Here is a 25390-nt window from a genome sequence, read left to right as displayed (position 1 = left end):
AGGGAGGCCCAGACTTCCCTCTCCCCGGCCACTTCTTCTAGCTCTTCCGGGGGAATCCCGAGGCGTTCCCAGGCCAGCCGAGAAACATAGTCTCTCCAGCGTGTCCTGGGTCTTCCCCGGGGCCTCCTCCCGGTGGGACGTGCCCGGAACACCTCACCAGGGAGGCGTCCAGGAGGCGTCCTGACCAGATGCCCAAGCCACCTCAACTGGCTCCTCTCGATGTGAAGGAGCAGCGGCTCTACTCTGAGTCCCTCCCGGATGACTGAGCTTCTCACCCTATCTCTAAGGGAGAGCCCAGCCACCCTACGGAGAAAACCCATTTCGGCCGCTTGTATCTGCGATCTCGTTCTTTCGGTCATGACCCAAAGCTCATGACCATAGATGAGGGTGGGAACATAGATCGACCGGTAAATCGAGAGCTTCGCTTTTTGGCTCAGCTCTTTCTTCACCACGACGGACCGGTACAACGCCCGCTTAACGGCAGACGCTGCACCAATCCGCCTGTCGATCTCCCGCTCCCTTCTTCCCCCATTCGTGAACCTGCAGCTCCTAACAAAAACATACATTTACGTGCGTGCATCTCTCTATCATGAGAGATGTGCTGCTTTGGCAGGTGTGATGAAGATTTTATTGCAACAAGTTCAGCTTCTGGATAAAAAGTATTCTGCATACCAATCACATGTCGTTAGGACTTCAAAACTACCTCGTCTTATCCGAAACAGAGACTAAGCTGAAAGAAGTCAGAGTTACAATTACAGTTTGTTGAACAAATAGCATCGTATTCTCCAAATACAGCAAACAGTTTCGTATCTGTGTTAGATTTTAATTGTATTTCAACTACGACAGCAATTTTCTCTACTCAATAAATGTAACTCATTAAAAGTTAGAATGGGGTTATTGTTCTATGACATTGTTTCCATGCCAGACAGTTTTGAGTTTCTGAGTTTGTCCAAAGGTTTCTGAAGAGTTTGCTGAATATTTGATGTCAAGACCATTATGACTGGTCGTTTCTATAACGCCTTGATTTCCACTGTACAGTTAATTGCTGGGTAACAAGACTCACTTCACAGGATGATTATCTGTTTTACTGCCATGCAGTCACTCACAGACACTGTGTAGCATGAACCAGACACACAGATTTGGTCAGAGGTAAAACAGTTTGTGACAGCAAACACACCTCTGCCATACACTTCATGGAAAACCATTAGGACTGAAACCTCAACGGGTTTAAATTCATCCAGTAAAGAGTCAGCTTCTTTTACTGCATCAAAACTACAGATATTTTTTTTCTAAACACAAATAACGATTGTGCGATCCATCTTTAGCATTTAAAAGTATCTGCTCGTCTATTATTTACACCAGTTACAGTCCAGTTTCTACCACCTGAGAGTTGTGTTACAGGACGGTGAACTAGCTCAGGATATGGTTCAGGTTTGTCCAACATGGAAACAGTACATAAGTCTCCAAAACCTTTATGGTAGTAGCTGGTGGTTTTAGTTTTCACCTGGTGGAAGATTGATGATATGTTGGGTAGAAGTGAAACCCAAGACAGAAACCTTTCAGCTTTTATCAAGCCTCACTGTGCCACGATGATTTCACTTATTTTTGAGTACAACAGCTATGTAGTCTTAAGGCTCCATAATGATCATGTTGGTAATGATAATGGGAGATGCTTAAGTTTGATTTAAAATTTTTTTAATTAAAAATATAAAAACAAACCACTTTAAAACTGATGAATCACGACTTATCCCAGATGTAGTGTCCTTTCCTGTGTTTTATCAAATGTATGGAATAAAATAACACAAAACAGTGCACTAATGCGAAGTGATAAGAAAATTATACATGCAATTGATGAAACTCTGAAAAGTATACTAGTATCCAACTCCCCTCAATACCCATAAAGTACAGATTAAAGGTCATGCATGAAAATATCTAAACCTTTTTGGTAGAGAAATGCATTTAAGAGATATAATGAACAAAACTGCCACTGCAATAAAAGATGAGTTCGTTTTAAGGCTTTTTGAATATTTCTATCAGGAATAAATCAATAAATCTGAATGGTGCTGAATATGTTTTTAAATGAAAGCCTTGACAACGTTGGCAGCAAAACCTCACAATAATTTAATAACTTGAGTGTCTCTTTCTCCTCATGTTGTCAATAGATTTTCACTTAACAGTCTGCGTGGAACGACACAAGCCCTCCATGCGCAGTAACCCAAGAGCGAGAAGTGAGATGTTTAATCACTTCTTTCCTCCTTAACGTCAGAGCACACCTCAGTGTCTCGTGTCAAAGCTTCATCTTGATTCTTGCTCTACAGAAAGTCAGCAGCTATGACCAAACCAGTGACTGCGAGCAAATATTGACACTGAGAAGCCTTCTGTTGGCAGAGAAACAGTCAAGATCAGATAAAAAAGAAAACTATTCTGAATTAGCTTGAACTCAAATTATAATGGAGAATGAATCATACAACCAGACCAGCAATGGATTGGTTTGGACCAAAGCTAGCCCGCTCGATTCTCATTTCCCTTCAGCGCTCCATCTGGACTTTCTCCCTTTGAAGTGAATTTAATTTCTCTGGTAGAATTTCAACTGAGCCAGAAAGAGAAATTGTGAACGATGACGTAATTTTTTATGTATTTATTTTTTTTGCGCTGTTTTAGAACTCAATCTGTCTGTAGTTTTAGCAATTTCGGCGTTCAGTCCATGTTGGTCACGTTTCCAAATATTGAATTAACATCAACAGTCATGCCTTTTGTCTCCGCAGTTCTCTCTTTGCAGTGTAGGATGGTTGTTTACAGCGCAGGCAATTTCTGGTAAGCTTCATAGCACTGAACTGGCGCATCATATACATCAGCGGTCCCCAACCTTTTTAGTCACGCGGACCGGTCAGCCCTTTGCAATTTTGCTGCGTACCGGGGGGTGGGGTACTCCATGAACCATCGGAGTACACGCAGTACTCCGATGTTGTTTTGTTACTCATGCTGCTGCAAGTTGGCTCAATTTTGACGCTCAAGACGTAACTGGTAAAATCCGGTTTAGGATTTTCAAAATAAAAGATCCGGAAGTAGTTCATTATTTCTTGCGCGGCCCGGTACCAATTGGTCCGTGGACCGCCCGGTGGTTGGGGACCACTGATATACATGATGCGCACAAACTTTGACAATGGGGTAAAATTTTAGACTTCAACAGAGTCCACGTCTCCATGAGGCAGTCGCTTCTCAAAAACTAAGAGTCCAGACCCTCACTATGAAGCAAAATGTAGGACTAGGTGCTGGTTTCGACCTGGCTAGAACAAAGCAAATTCAAGTGTTAGAATGGCCCATTCAAAAACAAAATAAATAAATAAATAAATCCAATTAAGAATATTTGACTAACTTTGAGGACCAGTATTCAAAGACGCCCTTCATCCCATTCTACAAATCTTGGGCTGCTTTTGCTATGAAGAATGCACTGGAAATGCAGTCTCCAGATGTGCACATCTGGCAGAAACATACCCCGAAACAGTGACAGCTGTAATCGCAGCAAAAATATTGACTCACTGGGACTGAATGCAATGCAGGCCACATTTTCCAGGTGTTTTATTTGTAAATAATGTTGAAAACCATGCACTCCTCTTACACTTTACAATTATGAATCATTTTTCTGGAGTTATTTCAAAATAGACAATAAAAGTTTTGGTTGTAAGGTGACAATATTTATATATATATATAGATATATATAGATATATAACTGTGAACTCTTTTGAAGACATTGTATGTTTGTATGCATTGTATGCAGAAAAACTGCTACTTTACTATAGGAGTTGGAGTTAAAGCAATAGTTTGTTATAAGCAGGTTTTACTGAGCTGTAAAAAATAAACGATTAGACCTCCAAACTCCAAACCTTATTCATTCTCTTAATCCACCTTAGAGTCCAATGCATACTGATGGAAAATGTCTGCAGTGAGCTACACACCTAGAGTTAAATGTTCTCTTGTTGCAGGGGAGACTTTTGTTTAAAATGCAACTGAGTCAGTAAACTAATCATCACAAGTACACAAAAACCCCACAAAGCAACTCATGTTTGCAAGTAGATTGCTTCTTGTTATTCAAGATCAATACTGCTTGTTGCTGTCCCTGAATACTTGCCATCGACCTGGATGTGCAACATAATTCAGACATAATGAGAGCCAGACCTGAGGACATGTCAGCCGCTCGAGTGGGGATGACGCCTTAATCTGCTGGATTCTGTCATACTTTGGTGACAAGAACAAAAAAGAAATGTTCAGGCTTTCAGCAGATATCTACAGGCACTTAGACGGGATGGATTAAATGCACAAGAGCCTCTCAGACAGCAGTCCCAAAAGATTTAGTCAGTTATTATCTCACACATATTCCACCCTGTTATTCGTGTCCCATTTCTCTTTTTTCTTCCCCAAACACAACAGATATCTAATAAAACCCGCCTCCCCGGTCGGCGGTAACTGTTGGTTCTTCCTTTTTCCATTTCCAGATCTTGTTTAGAAAGAATTTATTTTGTCTGCGAAGCATCAAAATGCACAGCTGCTACGTAAAAAGACAGATAGATTGACAGATTCATGGCTTTAAAGTATTCTAGAGGAAAAAAACAAAACAAATGTTTTCCTGTAGTACAACATGAGCACTTTGTTTTGCCTGTCAGGGATCTGACCGCTGTTTTCTGTCACTTTCCCGTTAAACTAAATGAATCAAATAAAAAAATACAATCAAAATATACACTCTACCGAGCAATGACTACATGTTCCAATGCACTCACATCTTGTTGGTGTCAGAATTAAAAAATATCAACTATTGTTATATCAAAGATGTGATATCGTTCCATCAACATGAAACAGACAGTGAAGTAAATTTACTGGAATCATTTGTAAAAGAAAATAATGACAGAAACTGATTTCCACAATGATAAATGATTTCCATTTCTCACATAATCCATATATATTCTAACACAAGACAATGTAATTACAGAGGCCAGGAGGCCAACAAAGACTTGGCTGATGCTTTTTGTCTCATTCCAGCAAGATTTGGAATCCTAATCTGTCTGTCAGCGTTTCAGGCTTTCACTGTGTGGTTCGGCCTACATGCATTTTGACTGGAAATGTTTACACTCTGTCCAGATTCTTGGGTAAGACAGAATAAGAGCATTCCTACTGCATAAAAAATAGGATTGTTAGTTTTCGCACAAGGGAACCAACGGAAAAAATGTCAGGCTATAAAATTAAAGCACATAATGAGCAATTTTTTAAGGTTATGAATAAAAAAAAAAAATAAAAAATAAAAAACACAATCTGAAATGTGCATCATCCGTCAATTGATCAGGTTAACTGGTCAATTGACCTTTCCATTAAAGTGGGAGAAAAAAGCAGTTAAATAAAAGAAGATATCCAAAGACCTTTAGTATTCTTGAATAGAATTTTAATTTAATCTAATTGTTAAATGTATAATGAAATTTTGATGATGACCTCTTTAGAACATTATAAAAAAGTGAGGCTCCTTTGAGCAAATTAATGATACGAGACATTGTGTAACACTTCTTCATAGTACAATGATTGACTGAAAATGTTCTGGACCATTTAAGTGATATTCGGTGATATTCTGCATATAAATATGCAAATTGCTCAAGTATACACACAACAGACGCTTCATCAGACGCACATATTCACCTGTTAGTCAGCACAAACAGTGGAACAGCCAAACAGTGGAACAGCCAATCACAGGGAAACAACTCAATATTCAGGAGTTCAAACCCAACAGAGTCCTCTGCTGGACTTTATCTCTCAGCTTTACAGAGAACGGTTCAAAGAAGACAATAATATCCCATGATTGTCAACTAAGTGGATGGAAACGCCTGGTTGGTGACGGGGATGACTGTTAAAATTAAGGTTTTTAGTATACCATATTTAAAAGCAAATCATGTTAAACTCTTGAAAAGCAGCGGAGTAACAGCAGCTGAAGACCACACCGGGTATCATGTCACCAACAGGAAACATCGCCTGGTCTAATGGAAATAACTTTCAGCAGTAGAAAAATGGATCCATCCTGCCTGGTTCACCACAATGCTCTTAGTGTAATAGTTTGGGGCATATTGTTTTGAACCTTTTTAAGTCCGTCCATAACAATCGAGCATTGCTTCTTTGGTTGCTTCTTACGTCTATCCCTTGATCACCACAGTTCGCCCAGTCAGCTGCCAGCATAATAATGCTTTACATCAATTTGAAATACCTTTAAAACTTGCAACAGAGTGGGGACAGTCGTTCCTTTGAGCAACTGCAATGCTTGTCTCAACCAGATAATGGTTGTCCCAACAAGAGGAGCCGTGATGATGGACAAGCAGCATGACTAAAACATAAGGAGTTGATAAACAACGTAGAGCTCCAATTGCAACCCTACAGGTTACTTGTTCACCTGTTAAATTATAAATATTATACCCTAATCTCACCTGGCTTGTGCATAATGGTTCAAACTGAACACCGTGGTGCGCCACGCAAGTAAAGTTTCCAGTCAAAACAAATGTTATCAAAGCCTAAACGATCATCACCAGTAAAGATCTCGATGCTGAACACCCTTTTCCTGCTTCTACTGAAATCATTTGTATATCACGGAGAGATGGAATCGATTAAAAATCCTTCATGTGCCCACACACAGGACTGCATAAGCATTCAATGATGAGTTATTTTATCACCGATTACTTGTGGTCAGTACCATGCATTGTTCAGAAAAGACATATAATTGCTTAAGTCCTATGTTTATATTTTATCACAGCATCCGCTGTGAAAAGCTTTGCATAACCGCTCAACCAACCCGGCGACTTTGACCAAACGGATCCATGTGCAGCCGGCAAGACTTTCAAGTGATGCTCACTTTAAATTATGTCCAGAGTAGGGTGCATCATGTTCTTTGGGTTTTAATGAAATTGAATTCATATGAAAGTCGTCATTAAATTTTCATCCATTTTTATACTTCAAAAACAAACAAAAAAATTGAGTACTAAAAATGTTTTCATAATGAATAAAGAATACATGTCCTTCATGTGCCTTCTGACAACATTTTCTGAGATAAGAAAGGAAAAAAATTAACTTTTAAATGGACAATCAATGAGAAAACTCAGAACATGTGAGCGTTCTAGGTTAGTTGGCGTTAAATTTGATTGTTCTATAATAATTTACGGGGGAAAATCAGCAATTCACAGATATGGGAATCATGAGTTTTTACTTATGGGGGCATACGTATGTTTTACAAAATTACTAACACCAATGTGGAAAACATAGTCACACCAAAAAAAAAAAAAAAGCCCACTGGAGTTGGTGCTAGATTGACAACATAAACCATGAAACTCTTTTAAGATAGCATGCAAATCCTTTATAGTCTGCCTCCATGCAGACCTCTGTGGAGTAAAGAACGCCCGAGTGTGTTAACAAAAAACGGGAAGCAAAACATATGAGGCCTCAGTTGATCATTTAATTTATTCTCCTAAATAGTCCGACTCTGTCATGGTCGTTGCTGGATTTGAATAATTTTGACAGACTAATTAGCGAGATAACTCTTTAATATGTTTATCTCATTTAAAATTACCAGCACTGAAAATAACAGAAAAAAAAAGGTGGAAAAACACAGTGGAGCAGATTGTAAGACGGGGATTTTTCGTCACAAAACAAGAACAGGTTGTTTGTGTGCCGTGAAGACTTTAAGGTTTCTCACTTCAGCCTCGGAAGTGAGGCTGAAACTCATCAGTTTGTACTGAACTCATCAGTACAAACTGAACTCATCATTCTTCCCACTTTTCTCTCTTTTCATATTCCCTTTTTTTTGTTTCCTTTGGGCAATCCACAGTGGATCATATTATAAATTAGCTCCTCATGTATAATGGATCGGCTCTGAGGCTGTGGATTGCTCGCCAGCTTTAAATCGCTTTCCCCCCATTGTGTCCAATGGTCCATTGACTGCACTCAGTGAAGAACATTTATAGGGACACGACAAGCTGTAAGAAAAGTGCTCTTGTCGCCTCAAAGGATGTCTGCATGCTTACTTGACAACGCAACCTCTTACAGCGATGCAACATGCAATCCAGTCACATTCTCTTGTGTTTCCTCGTTATTTGGTCACAAGTTTGCATTTAGCTGTTTGAGGTCCATTAATTTCAATTGAAGAGTAATTCCTACTTTTCTAACAGAGGAGGGTTTTGCAAGTGATGTCATTCCCAAAATCACACCTGTGATACCCACTGACTTGTCATAAACTGTTTATGCATCTTTAAGACAAATAAAATTACACTAAAAAAAATTGACATTAAGTTTTGTGCAACTATACAAATCAACGTCCATAATTTGCTAAAATGTCTGCAATATAAGTTCAGAAATGTTGATTTGCAACAAAAGTGTTTTCCACCTGAGCTTAGCTTGGTTTTGTGCTAAGCTAGCCTCATTCATATGCTTTTCTATTATCGTCCAGTTCAGTTATTTCCCCTGTGTTTCCTCTGCCCTGTTTACAGCTGGTATTAGCAGAAGCTCCTGTCCCAACCAGATAATGTTCCAGTCTGAACTCAAGATGTCAGAACTGATTTCATTGGATTTATTTTGAGCGGTTCTTAAAAACAGGCAACAAGATTCTGTTAAACAGTGTCACTGCTTTTAAATTGTTTTCTATTGTTTTACACTTGTGCATATGTATTAATTAGTTTTATTTTGTAACCAGACTTCTATTGTATTACAGACGTCTGCCCAGGTCCCTCTTGAAAATGAGATCTAGACCTCAACGATGTTTATCTGGTTAAATAAAGGAAATAAAAGAAAATAATAATGCCTTGCTAATTTGATTGTAAGCAGGCCAGCCTAGCAACGACTACTCACACCTGCCACATGTTATCCACTTACCATGCAAATAAACAACAAGTGGGCTGTCAGCTGGACCATTACTGCGCTTCTGTAACATCACAGATATAATCAAATTACCTAAACTTGGTTATCATTCAAACACGACTAGACGAAAGCTGAAATTTATCTTCTGCAAGATCTGTGGATTTGGAGTTAAATTTTTCCCTTTGTTCCCATAATTTTATATAGAGTGGATTGTGGAACATTTTGACAGCAAAACCCACTTCACCGTCAGAGTGAAACATCAGGATAAAATGTCATTTTCAGCATTTTCTTTGGTTTCTCTGTTCTGCACTTTGCTATCTCTTTATCTGTGCAGTCATTCTCCTTACGTCTCAAATATCGTCATATTAAATCTCATCACACATCATTTATTTTGAAGCATATGATGAACATTAATCTTAAACTTTCAACTGATAAGATCAAATAAAATTTAAGACCCAAATCACAAAAAAATGATGAGCCTATAATATAGAAAATGATTACTACATTCTCTCTCTCTCACACACACACACACGCCCCCATGCATGCACACATGCATGCATAAATCATCTATTGAACTTTGTGGACCGGGTAGAGGAAGGAAAAGTTCAATTATATGCTCCAAGGATGAGACAGAGAAAATGTGGGGAGGTTATGTTTGAGTTAATTTGAGAGGAGGCTTTGCAAGACGAGTGGGTGAGTGTAGTAGAGGATGGAGAGACGGCTAATGTGGAGTAAGGAGATAATGCAATCAAAAAGGAAAAGGATAAAGTAAGACATACAGCAGAACAATAAAGGAGTAACAAGAAGAGATTTTTAACCTTTACTGTGAGTGAACAGGGTGACATAAAAACGATCATTCAGGAAGCGATGACTAGCTGAAGAAACGGCGCAAGCAGATAATGACAGCGATTGCCTAATTCAGGTCTTTCAATTTCACTGTCAGTCAAAGGAAATCAATTCTTGCAAATAATCATCTGTGAACTGTTGCGGTCAGACAGTTTCTGGGAGGTTGACAGGTTGATCACTGGAAATCTGTGTCATAAAGTGTCATAAATTGCGGTGTGAGGTGGTGAGGCAGACGCAGATGACCCAGGTTGGAGTGAATAAATGAAGAATTTAATGAAGTTGTCAGATGTTCAAAGTCCAAAATCCAGGCAGCACAGAAAAAGCAGAAGGCTAATGCTCACAACTGGTAGCAACTGGTATTACAAACAACTGATGACAGATTTGACGGTGGACAAGACGACTAGACTAGACAGACTACACAAGGACGGGATGAGAAACAAGGAACACCGGTGAGTATAAATACACAGAGGGTAATCAGGGAACGAGACACACCGGGGAGCAATCAAGGGGTAGACAGGACAACATGGAAACTCAATAGACACAGAAACCTAAAACAAACACAGAAAAACTCAAATCCTTACAGTGTAGTTCAGATTACTACACTGTAACACTGACATAAGTATGCAATTATACTTAGTGCCTTTTATAATTTCTTTAACATGTTAAACTTTTTTAAAGATGCTCGTCTTAATGACAGTGTTGAAAGTAGCAGCAATGGCAAAGCAATAGAGAACAAAACAGGAGTCTTAAGGTGATGAAAATATAAAGTTATGTTATATACAGTTATATTATATAATCTATAATTCTTGATGGGAAAATTACAGAGCGTGTATGATTTATTTTTCAGCAATTGTGTTCCAATTCTTATTTTTCATGAAAGTCTCAGAGGTTTACGAAAACAATGGAAAAGCAAACTTGGCTTGTCCCTCCTAGGTTGGGCCAATTATCAAACATGAGCAAAGCATATGTATTAATATTTTATTACGATTAAAACTTTCTTAGTTTAGTAACAAAGAACATTTAGCGCTCCACCTTCTTTTTTTCATCAGTTTTTCTTATTAACACTAGATGGACCTTCAGTTTGTTCATGCCATGGTTGGAAACTTTTTTCTTTAGCAAAACAAATCAGCTGTTTCAGCAAAGGCTGCTTCGGGAAACAGGCTCGGCTCGTGTTGATTAAATAAAGAAGCATGTTGATAGAGCAGACCATCTTTTGGCACGCCCGCATTAAAATTTATACACACAGACACGATCCTGTTCTCAACATACAACGGTGTGTGTTTTGTTTCCAGTGACATATAAAACTGCTACATACATGGAGTGCAGTGAAAAACTCTTGGTCCCCTTGCAGACTCTTCTGCTTTTGCCTTTTTGGCAAAATTGAATATTCAAAATCAAACATGACGTTAATTTACTAAGACAAAAAGCTTTCAGACCACCTGGACCTTGTGTGAAGAAGAGATGCCCCACCATCGCCGATTGTTAAATCATGACTTGCGATTAAAATAATTTTTCAGACAGGCGGTTTCAGTAGCCGCACAATGGCCACCTTAATGCCTGATCCGTAGAGTGACGGCTTTGAGTAAGTTTAACTTATCTGAACACACGAACTAGCAACACAATCCAGCCTCAGTCACAGGACGTCCAAGAGAGAACAGAGAAACAAATTCTCAGTATGGAAAGAGAAAGTCTAAGTGTTTTGAACTCCAGAAGGTCACAATAAGAGCCACAATCTGCAAACGGACAAAACGTGGAGCAGCCATGAAGCTTACAGGAAAACTTCCAGGAGGTAGAAAAATGACCAAGAATATCTGAAGCACTGCAGACGTTGCTTAGCACAGCTAAGAAGTTCATTAACCAGAAGAAGAGACTGAGAAAGAAATTGGGCAAAAATGGCACCCATGGAACAGTTGCAAGGTGAAAACCACGGCTGACCAAAAACAAAACAAGAGCCTCAATCACTTTTGCCAAAAAAAATAAAAAACATCTTGGTGATCGCCCAGACCTGTGAGAAATTACTATGTGAACAAATGTGATAAAAGTAGATGTTTTTGGAAGTTGTATGTTAATATGGCATATAGTCAGAGTTGGTGGTGATAGTGTGAGTCAGGAAATGCTTTGGCACTTCACCACCTACACAACCTGCCTTTATTGAAGAGATAAATGGTTTTGGTTCAATAAAGGAACCAAACCACGTCTGCCTGATCTATGGTTCCTTCAATAAAGGTTCACAGTTGCAAAACACACATAAAGGCCGTAGTTTCTTGTGAAGGTGACACAACTATTATTAGTTTTAGGGAGGCAAATACTTTTAACATAAAGCCAAGTTGGTTTGGATATCTTTTTCCAAGTAGACTGGTCAGAGCCTGCAAGTCCAGAGTCCAAACAAAACAGTTACACAAATCCAAACATAGACAAAAAGTACAAGCTGTTAATCTGCTTTCACTTTTCAATCCCAACATTGAAAATAATCCATATGTAAAAAGATTAATAGCAGGTGCTGGTTGTTCACTTTTTGATCACTTTTTTTTTCTATTTAAAAACTATGTTGTTTGTTTGTTTATGCTATGTTTGTTTGACATTAAAATTTGCTGATAAGCGGCAAAAAAAGGAAAGAAGAGAAAACAAAGCAGAAGAAAATTGCAAAGGAGGAAATACTTTCTTTTTTATACAGCACTGTACATGACGGCATTTCATGTTGGAGAATTTCGGCAAGCGGGAGCTTCAGCAGGGAATCTGTCATCCAGCTGCATCATTACTGTATATGTATGAGAATGTGCAGAATATAGACAAGCCCATGGGCTTTTTTTCCATTCACCCTGCAATTTAACCAACACTAATAAATAAATAACAAGCAGATCAAATGCAGAAGCCCACAAAAGAAAATTGGCATTAAATATGCACATCTGCTTTGAGATATATGCCATTTTTATGAGGATGGCCACGCATTGTTTGAAACCGTGGAGTTTCTGCAAGAAGCGCAGATCAGCTGTGCAAAGATTTGTGATTTATTACCCACAAATATCTCAAATATTGCTTGTGCATGCATGTGTGTGTGTGTGTGGGGGGGGGGGGGGGGGGGGGTGCTCGTTGGTGGGAGTGTGTGTGTGCGTGGTTTTCTTTTATTATCTTCATTGGTTCTTGAAGCAGGATTTCAGTAATGACTTTGCTCTGCTGCACATGCTGGCTGCAGAGGAGAACAAAAGACTTCTCAGGCAAGCCGATGTACTGAATGTTTGAGATATCAATCTTCATGTGACTCTTTCGTTCATTAATTACGCTCCTATCAAGCGGCTTTATTTTCGCTCTGTGATCACAAGCACGCAGTGGGACTCGGTGGAAACCGGCTGCTCGAGTGAGCGCTGTCGTGTCAGTGGATGTTTACATCATCCTCCAAGTGTAGCTTACAATGTCAAGCATGAATGAAAAGCAGCAACAAAGAGCAGTCCTCGTGCCTCCCTGGCTGAAATAATACAGCCGATTACCCAGACACAGTCATTGATCTTATGGAAATAATTTTTTTATTTATTTCTACAAGCAGAGTAGTGTAAGCCTACCCCGACACTTCTGGACGAAAGAAACTATCAGGTTAAATCAATTTCCTTCTATTGTAAGCGGTAGGTTCTTGTAGAGCGCTTTATCTAATCCAGAGGACTCCAAGCATTTCACTCTACATTCACTCATTCACACACTGATGGTGTGAAGATACATTGTACCCTCCTCTGCCCAGGGCAGTCTGAAACAAGCAAGGCTGCCATGCACCGGCGCTCTGACCACCATGTAAGTGTCTTAAACTGGCAACCCACCGATTACAGGACAAGCTCCTACCACCATCGCTCCACTTGCCACTTGTGTTGTTCAGTTTAAGGTCAAACATCCTTGTTTTGTACTAAATGAAAATCCATCCCAAGTTCACAGATCTTCCAGTGATAAAACAGCCCAAAGTGTTTCAAATGGAAAGGAAAAGTGTGTGAAAGTAAGTGTCTGAAATGGTTTGTTGTAGCTACAGCCGATTGTGAAGGGTGTCAGGTAGAGCCATCATCCCACAGTATTATTGCGCTTGATGGCTGTTTTCTTAGGTTATAATTCTAACATACTGTTGTTTTTATGCATTGAAACTTTCTACTCAGTCTGGATCAGCAGCAGCAATAACATCATGAGGCTTCATAATAGTTTTTTTATGGGGTAATCATTTTTTCCCCACCTAAACGTAAAACACGTACTTTCCCCATTGGACACATTTCTATGAATAAACCGATTAAGTAACCTTGAGCACAAGCACATTTATTAATCTTTGCATTTAGATCCCGGCACCGTTCTTAGTATTGCTGGTATTTTTACAAACTGGCAACCCAAAGAAAGCAGGTATTCTGACCAGAGTCCTTAGAAGATCTGAGCATCTGTGTAAAACATAAAGCTTGTAGTTGATAATCAAAAGATTTATGAGGTTTTAAAATCACTGAGTAAGTGACAAATTTTATTCTTGACTGAATACATCTTAAATTTGTTATTACGCTAATCAGTGCATTGCATCGAGAGAGAAATACTAAGCAGGTATGACACAAGTCAATGTCAGAAAATGCTTCGAAAAGTTATTTAACATGCATTCAGAAGTAAGATCATATAAATCAAAAGTCAGAGAGCCGATTAAAACTCGCCCTGTCTTTATTTCACAACAGCCCGTTGTTGTTGTCCACATATCGACTGAAAAACTTCCACTGAAACCTTGTGCTTTTAGGTCAGTTGGTAGAAGTTAATGGAAAAAAGTCATTATCTCATTTCACCCTGTTACATGTTTGTAGACCAGCCTCTTTGAATCAATATCTGTCCTTTTGCAAATGTTCCCTCTGCGGGTCCATACTGACCAGATAAATAAAATCCTGTGGGCCCCACGCTGTTACAAAGAGACGCCTGATGTCTGGAGGGAAAACAATGAGCCTGAGGGAAGAGGAGTTCGGCTTACTGGAAAGTGAAGGAAAGCAGACGGACACGAGCAGATTTGAAAGGAAGGGAAGGAGTTTAATTTAAGCAAAGCAAAATATGGGGGGAGACTTTTGGTGGTCAGATAATTCAATTGTTCACAGCAGAAAGACGTAACAGATTACTTTTAAGGGACCTTGAACAAGTACCTGACTTGAAGGAGAAAATGAACTCAGAGATGGAGTCTCTCAGTAGCAAGAATGAGCTAGTACACGGAACCTGAGTTAGTGCTGGTCATTTCTCACTGTTGCCTTTCTTTTTTTGTGCCTAGATTTTTGGGGGAAATAAGCCATCTTCCATACAAGGCTTGCATAATTCTTACCCACCATGGAGGCATTTCCCACAAACCTTTGAGTGAAAATGATTTTACGGTCATTTTCCGTTATCTAGTTACAGTTTGCTCTAAAGTTTTGCTATCAGAGTCTGATAAATCAGCAGGAAGTCATTGGGAGTTTTGTTTGTTTGTTTGTGTGATTAGTCATAATATTCTATATTTCATAAATATATATATATATGTAATGTGAAGTGGGGTAATGTAAAGTTGCCAGTAAATTATAAATGAGATTTTTTTTCATTTCTATGATAATTTATTATAATAGAAGTATATCTAAGCACATTGGGCTTAGATATACTGAGCAATAAATCCATAGCAACATATATAGTGATAGACAGAACTTTCTATAATATCAATGAACTCCAATCCAGAACCGCACAGCATTCTGGGGGATGTAGGAAGAGGAAAGGCTTGAGCCACTCGACCTCTCACTGACAGAGAGGCAAGGTCTGGAGCATCAACTAACTCACTCACTCTTTGGTTTCCTAGCAACAACTTATTGAGTAACATGTGTAGCAGCAGCTTAAGGTTTCACCACTGTGCCTCTTAACTGCTTACAAATAAAAAAAAAAAGACAATGTGGAGAGAAAGAAGAAAATGAGAACAACAGCGCAAGAGAAAATTATTGATAAAACAGGACAGTACATACTTTTAGTACTTTAAACATTTTGAAATCTAATCAGTAACTATTGATATCAACTGATATGAAATGCTTATATCATGATATTGTCCATCTCTAGGATATAGGTATAAAACGACATATTTGAAGATATGGAAGTAGTGACAAACTAGAAATGTGTAAATATAATCAAAGGGGTAAATACAAAAGGTGCCAACTAAACACACCAGCAACAAGTCAGTTCAGGCTAAATTGGTATAAATACCTATGTGTCCCAGCTGGAAAATGCAGCTCTTTAAGGCTCAGTAAGTTTTAAATCAATGTGATTCTAAAGTTCAGAAATGTACACACAACTATACTTCACATGCTTCGTTTTGCTTGGAGCTGTCACAAAAGCAAGGTTCACCAATTTTACACACAACATCCCATAAAATAAAATGTTGGGATGCATCCTTTATTCAGGCTACATCAAGATGTTACATTTTTATGAGTAAAATGATACATAAATAAAACAAAATGGTTGAGACATCCATGTCATGTGAGAATTACTATCCTTCGTGTCAAGTGACACAAACACAGCTTAGCAAAATGAACAAATGTAGATTCTTACCAACAAATTAAAAGAAAAACAAGACATGAAACGAAAAACTATACTGCTTTATGCTTTATAATTGTTTGAGGGTAAAATACCCTAAGTGGTAAAATGTTAAACATTCTAAATATGTTTTACATATAATATTTACGTGACGACTTTGCTTGTTTTACTTTAAAAAACTCTCAAATATTTTACAGGTACAAAGCTATTTAACACTTAATAAAATTTAGTTGAGCAGCTCAACATATTATTTATTTTCTTGTAGAATTTAAGGTGGACTGCATTGAACCTTTTTTAAGTTTCACGAGTCTCCAAAGAAGCCTCGCTGGAAACCCCTATTTCGTACTGACTGTAGATTACTGTAAATTCGCTGAGGGGGACATTTATGATTTGTTTTACTGCCGGTGGCTGCTGCAGCTGTGAGGACCTGAATGTAGCCTACATTGGCAGCTGCATGCATAACTCTTCTCTACACGGTTCAGATGAGAAAAGTAGTATGGCAGAGATCGCCTGCCCTGATAGATGAATGACTTATGAGTCACAAGACATTACGTCTAAAAATAAAAATAAATAAATAAGAAGGTACCCGTGTTTGCTGAAAATTGACAAATAAATACGGAAGCCGGCTGAAAATATGCACAAACACACGAATGCTTGTAAACTCATTTTAAGTCGGCAGGAAAAGAAATGTAAGCAACATAAGTTTAATCAAACAGGCTGTAACAACATCAACGGACTCGCTAAAAGTCCAGCATTTGATATCATTTCTGAGAAAACAGTTGTGTTGCAACACGCAGAATTGTTTCTAGCATTAAGGCACGCAGATAAATATCACTTGGGGGGGAAAAAAAAAAAAACCTAAACATTCTGATGTCAATAGATTATCGAAATATTTGCTAAGAGGCCAGTTGGAACTTAAAGTGTAGGAAGGCTGCGCGCATCCAGCAGCTAACAGCCGCGATGACAGAAGCATAAAGTGGGACAACAATACAGGCAGAGATATGATTCATATTTGTTTACCTAAAAACATAAAAAGCTTTTAAAGCACCGCAAAAAAAAAAAGTTCAGCATCTATGTTTGTGGTGATAGACGGAACAAGAGAATCAAAAGTTTAAGGTTTCCAGAAAAAGAATGCGTCTCAACTAAGATGAATGAATGAACGGATTTTAGGAGCGCAATGAACAGGTAAAAAAAAAAAAAAAAAAAACCCAGAAAGCTTGTTTCTTTACCTTTGGGTTTAGACCTCCTTGTGCGCACCTGGCAGCCCCACCAAGCCCTCCGTTCAGCTCCCGGTCCGGTCCATCACAGAGCGCATCCAACCCAGTTGAACAAGAGCAAGAAGTACAAGAAAGAATGAAAGACAGAGAGAAGGAAAGAAAGAAAAAAAGTCTTGTGATGATACAGATAGTCTCTGATCCAATTAGAGAAAGTCCAACTTCTTATTTTGCATATATATTATTTTATTTTTAGTTTATAAAGACGTGCGTTTCTAAATGAATTCTCGCCCCTGTAGCTGACCCGGAGAGTGGAGTGAATCGGACTGAGAGCTGAGGTGTCGGTGTTCCCACCATCTGCACAAAGCCACTGAAAATATACAGGATAATTTCCGGCTTAGTCTTTCAAAATAATACCCTTTAAAAACTCCGTAGAACGAAATAAATAACGTACATGATTCACAGTATGTGAATTATTGTCTCTGTTTTTGGACACTTCTTCATTTTTATTTTTTTACTTATTTTTTACAAGCTATGACATATCTGAGGTCATTCATTGAATAGATTACTGCCAGTAGAAAAGAATAGAGGCACTGCTGTCAACAAACATGACTCATGTCATACAAATTACAATGAAATTAAGGTGCAGTCATCCGTTATTAAATGAAAATAAACAAAAAATAACACAAACAACAGAAATTCTCAGAAAAGCACTAAATGAATAGAACATACATTATGCAAGATGCATAATTTATGTGAGGTCGGTTCCACTTGCGACACAAGATATTGCACATAACAGTGTGCAATATGGGTTCACATGCTCTCTATGAATAATTCAGTGTGAGGTTGGGGGCAGCAGAGTGAGCTTGAGTAATAATGTGCTCATAATAATACTACAGTTGCATATAAAAATGCTTAAATAAGTCTTCATCTGCTGCAAATTTCTTAACACGCTGAAGTTTAGCTTCCAATAATACTATCACAGTCACATTCTTTTTCCAGTTAAAACAAGAACCTTGAAGAAAAAGAAATATGTTTATTCATACCAACAACTTATCAGAAACCAAAAGAAACTGTTTCTTAGTAAAAACTGAAAATAGCATTAATCAATAAATAAATAAAAACCTCTTAACACTAATGTAAAACTAAGTATAGATTAATGTAGTGAATCAATTCATCCTGAAGCTTCTTCCCTTCCCACCTCAGGTGTCTTTCTGTAAAATGATCTGAAATCTTGAAAACTGACTGACTGTGAGATTGAAAAGCCTGCAGCTTGGAAAATCTAAAAGATGGGAAATGTTACCAGTTTGTCTCAGTTTATTGTGAAACGGGTGACTTCAGCTTCCTGTAAGGCTCCTAAAACCCGGAAGCTTCACATAATTCTGAGCTTGACTCCAAATTAATATAATTTATTATTATTGTTTTCCCCTTTTGACCCAAGAGAGGTCATGTTTGCTTTTAACTATCCAAAAAAAAGTGACCATAGGTTTGTATTTTATACAATTCCTTGATTAATAAAACTAAACAGCATCCCTTCATGGTGAACACAGAGATTATAGTGTCCCTATGGGAAAATGGGATTCAAAAAAAAAAAAAAAAAAGGTGAAGCAATGTGGGTGGGGAGCGTCTTTGAACTGCTTTTTCCCAGGTGGGTGTAAGCTGCAGTCGTCGTGGCGCAGTGAGCAGAATCAGCAAAGCAAAAGCAACAGCATGATCCACAGAAACTCCTACAAGCTTCAGACGGTGTTGTGCTGCGTTTTCTGAAAACTCCTGGCAGCGTAAAAAGCTCGCAGCAGTTTGTGCAGTCATTGAGGTGGAACAGATGTTGGCCATATGGAAGAGCAGGAGGGTCACCTTTCAAAGGCTCCGATCGTGCTGCACGATCATGCCTGCTGCTCGGTGTTTCCATCTCGAAGGTGCAGCAACAGGAAGACGAGCGTGTTGCTTGTTTGGCTCAAGAATATGAAGTCAGGCGAAAGAGAGGCGCACCAGTGGAAAGGTTTGCTTTCCACTGGTGGCTTCCAAATATCCATCTGCAATGTTGCACAACCGATAGTGATACCAAAGAGGTCAAAAAGCATTTTAAAGTCTAAAGCCTCTTTTAAATTAATCTGCAGATGTTTGTGTAAAAAAAAAAAAAAAAAAAGGATAACATCACCACATTAAATAAAGAAGTGCACAACAGACTGCCATTTTCTGCAGTTTCACATATACAATTTCGACAGATTTCTTTTTAAGCAATTTTTAAAGCAACTCTTTGCTCTTCCTATTTGCATATTGTTCAATTTCTACATCAACATGAAGGCATACACCATAAAAGCGCTCTTAAGTTTTCAGGCACAGCATTGCACTGAACATTTTAGCGGTTGCGGGCTAGACGGAGAACGACGTGGCATCGGAATTGAGAAAAACAATCAGAACTTGTGGAAAGACTGAAGACGCTCTTAGATAACTGGATAAGACAACTGGATGGCTGGTATGCAACGTCAGATAACAAGGTTAAAAGTGATCTCACTGTCAGATTGTCAATGCGCCAAGCTTTTTTTCAGCACCAAAGAGAAAACCCAGCAACACCATGTGACTCCTACCAGGAAGCATTCCCTCCAACGAACTCTGTCTAGAATGTGGTTTTAAATGTTAAAAACTGTACAGCAGCACATAGAGCTTTATGTTAAGAGAATAAGAGATGAAAAAGCAATAGCAAAAAGTTTTAAATTCAGGATTTCTGGCAAAGACTTTGCGGTTTTATGTAAAATAAGCAGCTGCACCAAAAATGGCGGTGAAAAGAAGACAAATTAAAAAAAACACACACATAAACGATGATAGTGTGAAACGACCGCAGTCTCAGAACTGTGTTTAAAGGTGCAAATAAAAGCAGGAAGAGGAAGATTACACCAAATTAAATATGGATCAATTTATTCTTTTATATTAAATGCTAATGGTAGCCCCTGGTTTATTGTGCCCTAGGTGGAGAGCCTTCTCACAAATAACAAAAAACCATCAATGGGCTCTACAGGTTATGAGATGCATGACATTCTTATAACAACACAAAAGCTGTACTACATAATCTCACAACCGGAAGGCTCAGTCTTCTTTTTTTTTACTTTAATTGGTTTTAAATATGAAAAAAATCAGACTAGTTTGATGGCATCCCGGAGTGACCTGCACGCTGAATGTTTCAGACTGCTGAAGATAGTGGGTGATGAAGAGCAGTCGACAGTGAGATGGGCTGCGGAGTAACATAAAGGAGCTTTTAAAAGCCGAGACATGAGAAGGACTGAACGAAGAATAACGGGGTTAGATGAGGAGGCCTGGGTCAGCTTGGTAATAAAGCCTGACATTTTCAGACTTCTCACTGAGTTTGAGGGGAAAAAAACTCTCCATCCTTACATAAGGAAGCACGATGCGCCTCTGTGGCAGCAGAATCATCATGCAGATTTAGGTGTGGCAAACTAAAACAAAATCAATGCGCTTCCTGCTGGGATAAGTTAAAACATTTGTGAATTACAGTTGCATGCAGTCTGTTAGCCTGAACGCAAATTGCACTTAACCGCTCTGATCACTTTACCGTGAGAGAAAATTAAGTCTGGGCAGTGAGAAATTTCCAAAACAAATTCCTCATGTAGCGCAGCAGAGTCGAGTTCAGCAATAAGGCTCTTTTACTAATGAGCCAGAGCATCAGCTGAAGCATGACAGCAAAGCGAGGGCAATGTAACAAAAAAAAACAAAAGAAACACCCACGTTGACAGAGCAGAGAGACTTAGGAGGGAGCTGGTACAGGACACCCTGACCACCATCGTCTTACTCTCCTCGTCTCTCTGTTAACCGGCGGTGTACCTTAAAACTCAAAGTCAAATCTGTTTTTTGGAATCACAGATTTAAAGTGATAAAAAATTAAATATGGCATTTGTTTTGTTTATTTTTTTATTCTGTCAGATCTATTTAAATATCTAACAGCCAGAAATTAACTCAGACTGATTCACTTAAAGCACAGTAACAAAAGTGAGCATTTTTTGACATCGCATCAGATTTGCTAAAGAAACCAACTTTGTTTGTATTTTTGCACTTTATTTAAAAGAGACACATTTCTGAAGTAATCAAAACTAGTCAGTTTGAGGAGAGAAAAGTAATAGTTTCATTCTTTGAAAAGACCCAGTAGGTTCATGGAAAGATGAGAAAAGTAAAGGAGAGAAGCTTAAGTTCTCATAAAGAACCCTGTAAGTTCAGCAAAGTAACCCGTAGGTTCTGAGCATTTTAAAGAAAGCACCTTATGGATCTCAGGATGACATCTTGTAATTTGTTGAAGTTAAAATAATCAGGGTTTTTAATATGTGACGTAAGTAACCTGAGTTTACAAATGTTTCAGAAGTTGCCATGAAACCTTGAAGGTAAAAACAAAATATCAGACATTATCTGTGAGATGTGTACTAAACAAGTTATTGTTGTCAATTCTTTTTGTATCTTATTTGTATCTACCAATAAGATACAAAAGGAACTCAGTAAGATCAAGAAAATGTCTAAGAAAGTTCTAGGAAAAGCTACCAGTGAGTTTTTGCCGGTACCTCATATTTCTAAGAAAAAATCTCATTTTCTAGAAAATGTGTGGTACAGTCAAAACAAAACTAAAAAAAACTAAAAAACAAGTAAATTCTTGAAAGTAAGTTAAATAAGATCTTGTAGGAAGGATCCACGAAGGTTAACATATAAATTATTGAGCATAGCAAAAAAATTTCATAAAGTAACAAATAAGTTCCACGAATGTACAGGTTATATTATTTAGTGTCATGTGATTTTTTTATTCCTATATGATGTAAAATTTTCGGTCTCATCTTAGTCATTTAAGATATTTTATTTATTTTTATTTTATTTGCTAGCACCTTTCAGGACACAAGGACACTTTACAAGAAAAATAACTTTATAAGACCACATTAAAAATGAAAACAGGTATGCAACAAAAAAAATAAAGATAATATTCTAAGGGTAAATACATCAATCGTGTCATTATCAACCTTTTCCCTGTATAAAAGACCAGTATTCTGTGTTATGTGTATGCAACATATGACTTGTTTAAACAGGTTGGTGTGTACATGTATGTCTTTCTATCATGAACTCCAACAGGGACAGAGCGTCTCTGCAGGATGAAAACATTGTTGGAGAAACACCAGTTACCATTTGAGTTTCTCACCTGTGTTAAAACAGAGATGGAGGCAAATCTGAATGAAGGTGGGAAGCAACAAGAATACTGGATGAAACATCACAGGGGAGAAAGACTGCAGAAGTCCTTCCAGAACAATAATTTAAGAAAAATGTCCAGAAACTGGCAGGCAAAAGGTTTAAAGCTTGCCTTGCTAGTTTTAAAAAAATATATATTTTCCTTTTGTTAAAGATTGCTTTTAACGGGTACTGTGTAGAATACATTTTTTTTTGCACCAGCACCAATTGGCAAACACCCGGTGGATCCGCTGATCTGCTCCTAACAGCACCTTTGAACAGCATAATGAAAAAGCCTTGCTGTGATGATGTGCCAAAAAGAGCAGGAACTTCTTAAAGAGACAGAGACATCAAATTAGATAGTCAAATTTCCTTTCAGTCATGTTTGATATATACAGCATTTTCAAAACAACTGAACATGGCTACTTGATTATGCGATGAAAGAGTTCCTGGATAATACAGAACTCCACTCATTTAAAAAGATAAAATATGTGTATAACTAACCCTAATCCTTATTGTCTGTCACATTTTTGTAGAATTATCTTCTTAATATACTCCTTTTGTACGATTTGTACGATTGACTTTGTGCTCCTCTTCATTCACATTTTTGAAAAAGTAACTCAAGTATATACTATCATGATGTGGGAGACCCAAAAGCAGAAGGTAAAAATGTGGTGCGGTTTGGAAAATTTAATGAACAAAATCGGAGTTCAACTTACAGAAAATGAACAGCCAAGGGAACACAAAACAATCCAAAGCAAATCCAAAACTGAGACACGAGGAGGTTCTGAGGAGCACATGGGAGGGGAAGAGCATAGCAACAACCAGGGTAACAAGACAGACTGGCCAGTTGCAACTGGGATAGAGGAGCTTAAATACTGGGAGGTAGTACATGGAACAATGGAGCTAGCTAGATGAGATGACTGATTGCAGGTGTGAGTACTTGGCACAGGAGCTGGCTGAGGGGCGGGGAGAAGATGGCACAGGGAAGCTAAGAGGATCTGCTGGGGATTTTGATAATTGAAATGAAAAAGCAAAACCAAACCCAAAAAACCCAGAGTCCTGACATATACATACGGACACTTCATTGATAGAATTGGAAAGTTAAAAGCAAAGCTCATTCTCCTGCTCAGACATCAACATAAACGCTTTACTCAGCACTCTGATTATCTTCATGGAAAGACACTGGCTGGTGACGCAGCGAAACCTTGAGCCGGAGAAGAGTGTCCGTTGTTGTCACTACGCTTGCTACCGGCGTTGAATACGAATGGCCAAAAGCTTTCAGATGCTGTCAGATTCTTTTTTTTTTTCTGTACCAACCTGGAGATGTAATGAGGAAGACAATGATGTGAGGTCTGACTCAGCGTTCTCTGGTGAGATCTGATCTCCAGTTCGATGGTGACCAGCTGCAGTTCAGTTGTTGCTTTGTCGTGTCGCAGGTCTTCCTGAAATATGCAGTTTAATATATGCATGGCCTCTAACCCTGCACAGCTTCAGCTGCATCTTTGCTTGGTAACAAATCAATATTTTCATGGGCATTATATGTGTGCATCTACATATAAATCCACACTTATAAATGTTTATGGGTTGTTGTATTTTTTATATATATATATATTTTTTGGAGTGTTTTAATAACGGTAGTGGGAAACGCTTTTAAAGACGTTAACCAGAAAGTACCAGCAGTGGGTGAAAAGTTTGATTAAGATATGGCAACTGAAGCCACAGCAAATCATTCACGTAGTTTTCAAATTCACTTTTCTCTTGAGGCGACAAGGGTAACCAGCCCATTACAGAAACATCCCCTCCACATTCGCATCATTACAGCTTGAGCCCCTGGACAATTTAAACCACTGTGGAGGTCAAATATTCAGATATGGGGCTCCTTCTATTATTGCAACACTCAACGCAGTGAAAGAATAAACCATATAAAAAGATATTCAACTCTTTAAACCTATAAAATCTAACAAGATCAAATGGAATCATTTGGCATCAAATACCTTCGAACGTATTCTATAAAGTCAGCAGTATTGCATCACTCCTCCAAATGATTACATTTCAGTGTTTCTGACATTATGTGTCAAATAAAGTGGCGCAAAACACATACTATCTGAATAGTACGTGTTGGACGACATTCTTTTCTGGAGTGACAAATCATGTCTCTTTGTCAGTCCAACAGACAAATGTAAATACATTACAGTGAATACTGTGAGTTAGGTCTTCTCTTCCAACCTCAGTGTCTGATCAGATGAGTTGAAAGTGTAGCAGTTGCATATCATGGGCCAACACCAAACTAAAATGGGATACTGTAACAGGGTTTGTTGTTTAGGTATGAGACCCAGTACATTTGGCAATATAGACTATATTTATTTACACATAGCTCCTTTCTGCTGTTTTCACAAACAGCAGATAAAATTGTTACGGTGTTCTTTATGGATGTACCAAAGAAAACATTTCCCACTTCTGCTTTTTCTATGCGTCAGGCTAATCCATATCTATGGCATGATGTGAAGCTCTATAAGGATTTAGACAATCATGCAAAATGTTCTCCAGTTAAAACCTGAGTCCTTTTGTATTGATTTCTAATAATTTCTCATAAAAAAGACAGAGAAAACGTGTTAGTGTATTTAATCAAACCAACTTCAGCCTTTTCTGCATTTAAGCACATTTCCTGTATAAAATTACACCCCCCTGTAGGTAGTTCAACCCATAGAGACTCACAC

General features: G+C 38.3%; 1 protein-coding gene across 1 annotated transcript in view; it reads right to left on the bottom strand.

Moving 5' to 3' along the window:
* gcgrb (glucagon receptor b) overlaps positions 1-19557 on the bottom strand; it is a 64270-nt gene extending 44713 nt beyond the window's left edge. The window contains exon 1 of the mRNA XM_028017658.1: positions 17475-19557. The gene's annotated coding sequence lies outside the window, so the exon portion shown is untranslated. The remainder of the gene's footprint in view (positions 1-17474) is intronic.
* Between the last annotated feature and the right edge of the window lie 5833 nt (positions 19558-25390).

Source organism: Xiphophorus couchianus, chromosome 5 (genome assembly GCF_001444195.1).
Source record: "Xiphophorus couchianus chromosome 5, X_couchianus-1.0, whole genome shotgun sequence".
In the NCBI taxonomy this organism is placed as follows: domain Eukaryota; kingdom Metazoa; phylum Chordata; class Actinopteri; order Cyprinodontiformes; family Poeciliidae; genus Xiphophorus; species Xiphophorus couchianus.
The sequence above is the reverse complement of the archived record's forward strand: the minus strand, read 5'-3'. Positions and strand labels throughout refer to the sequence as shown.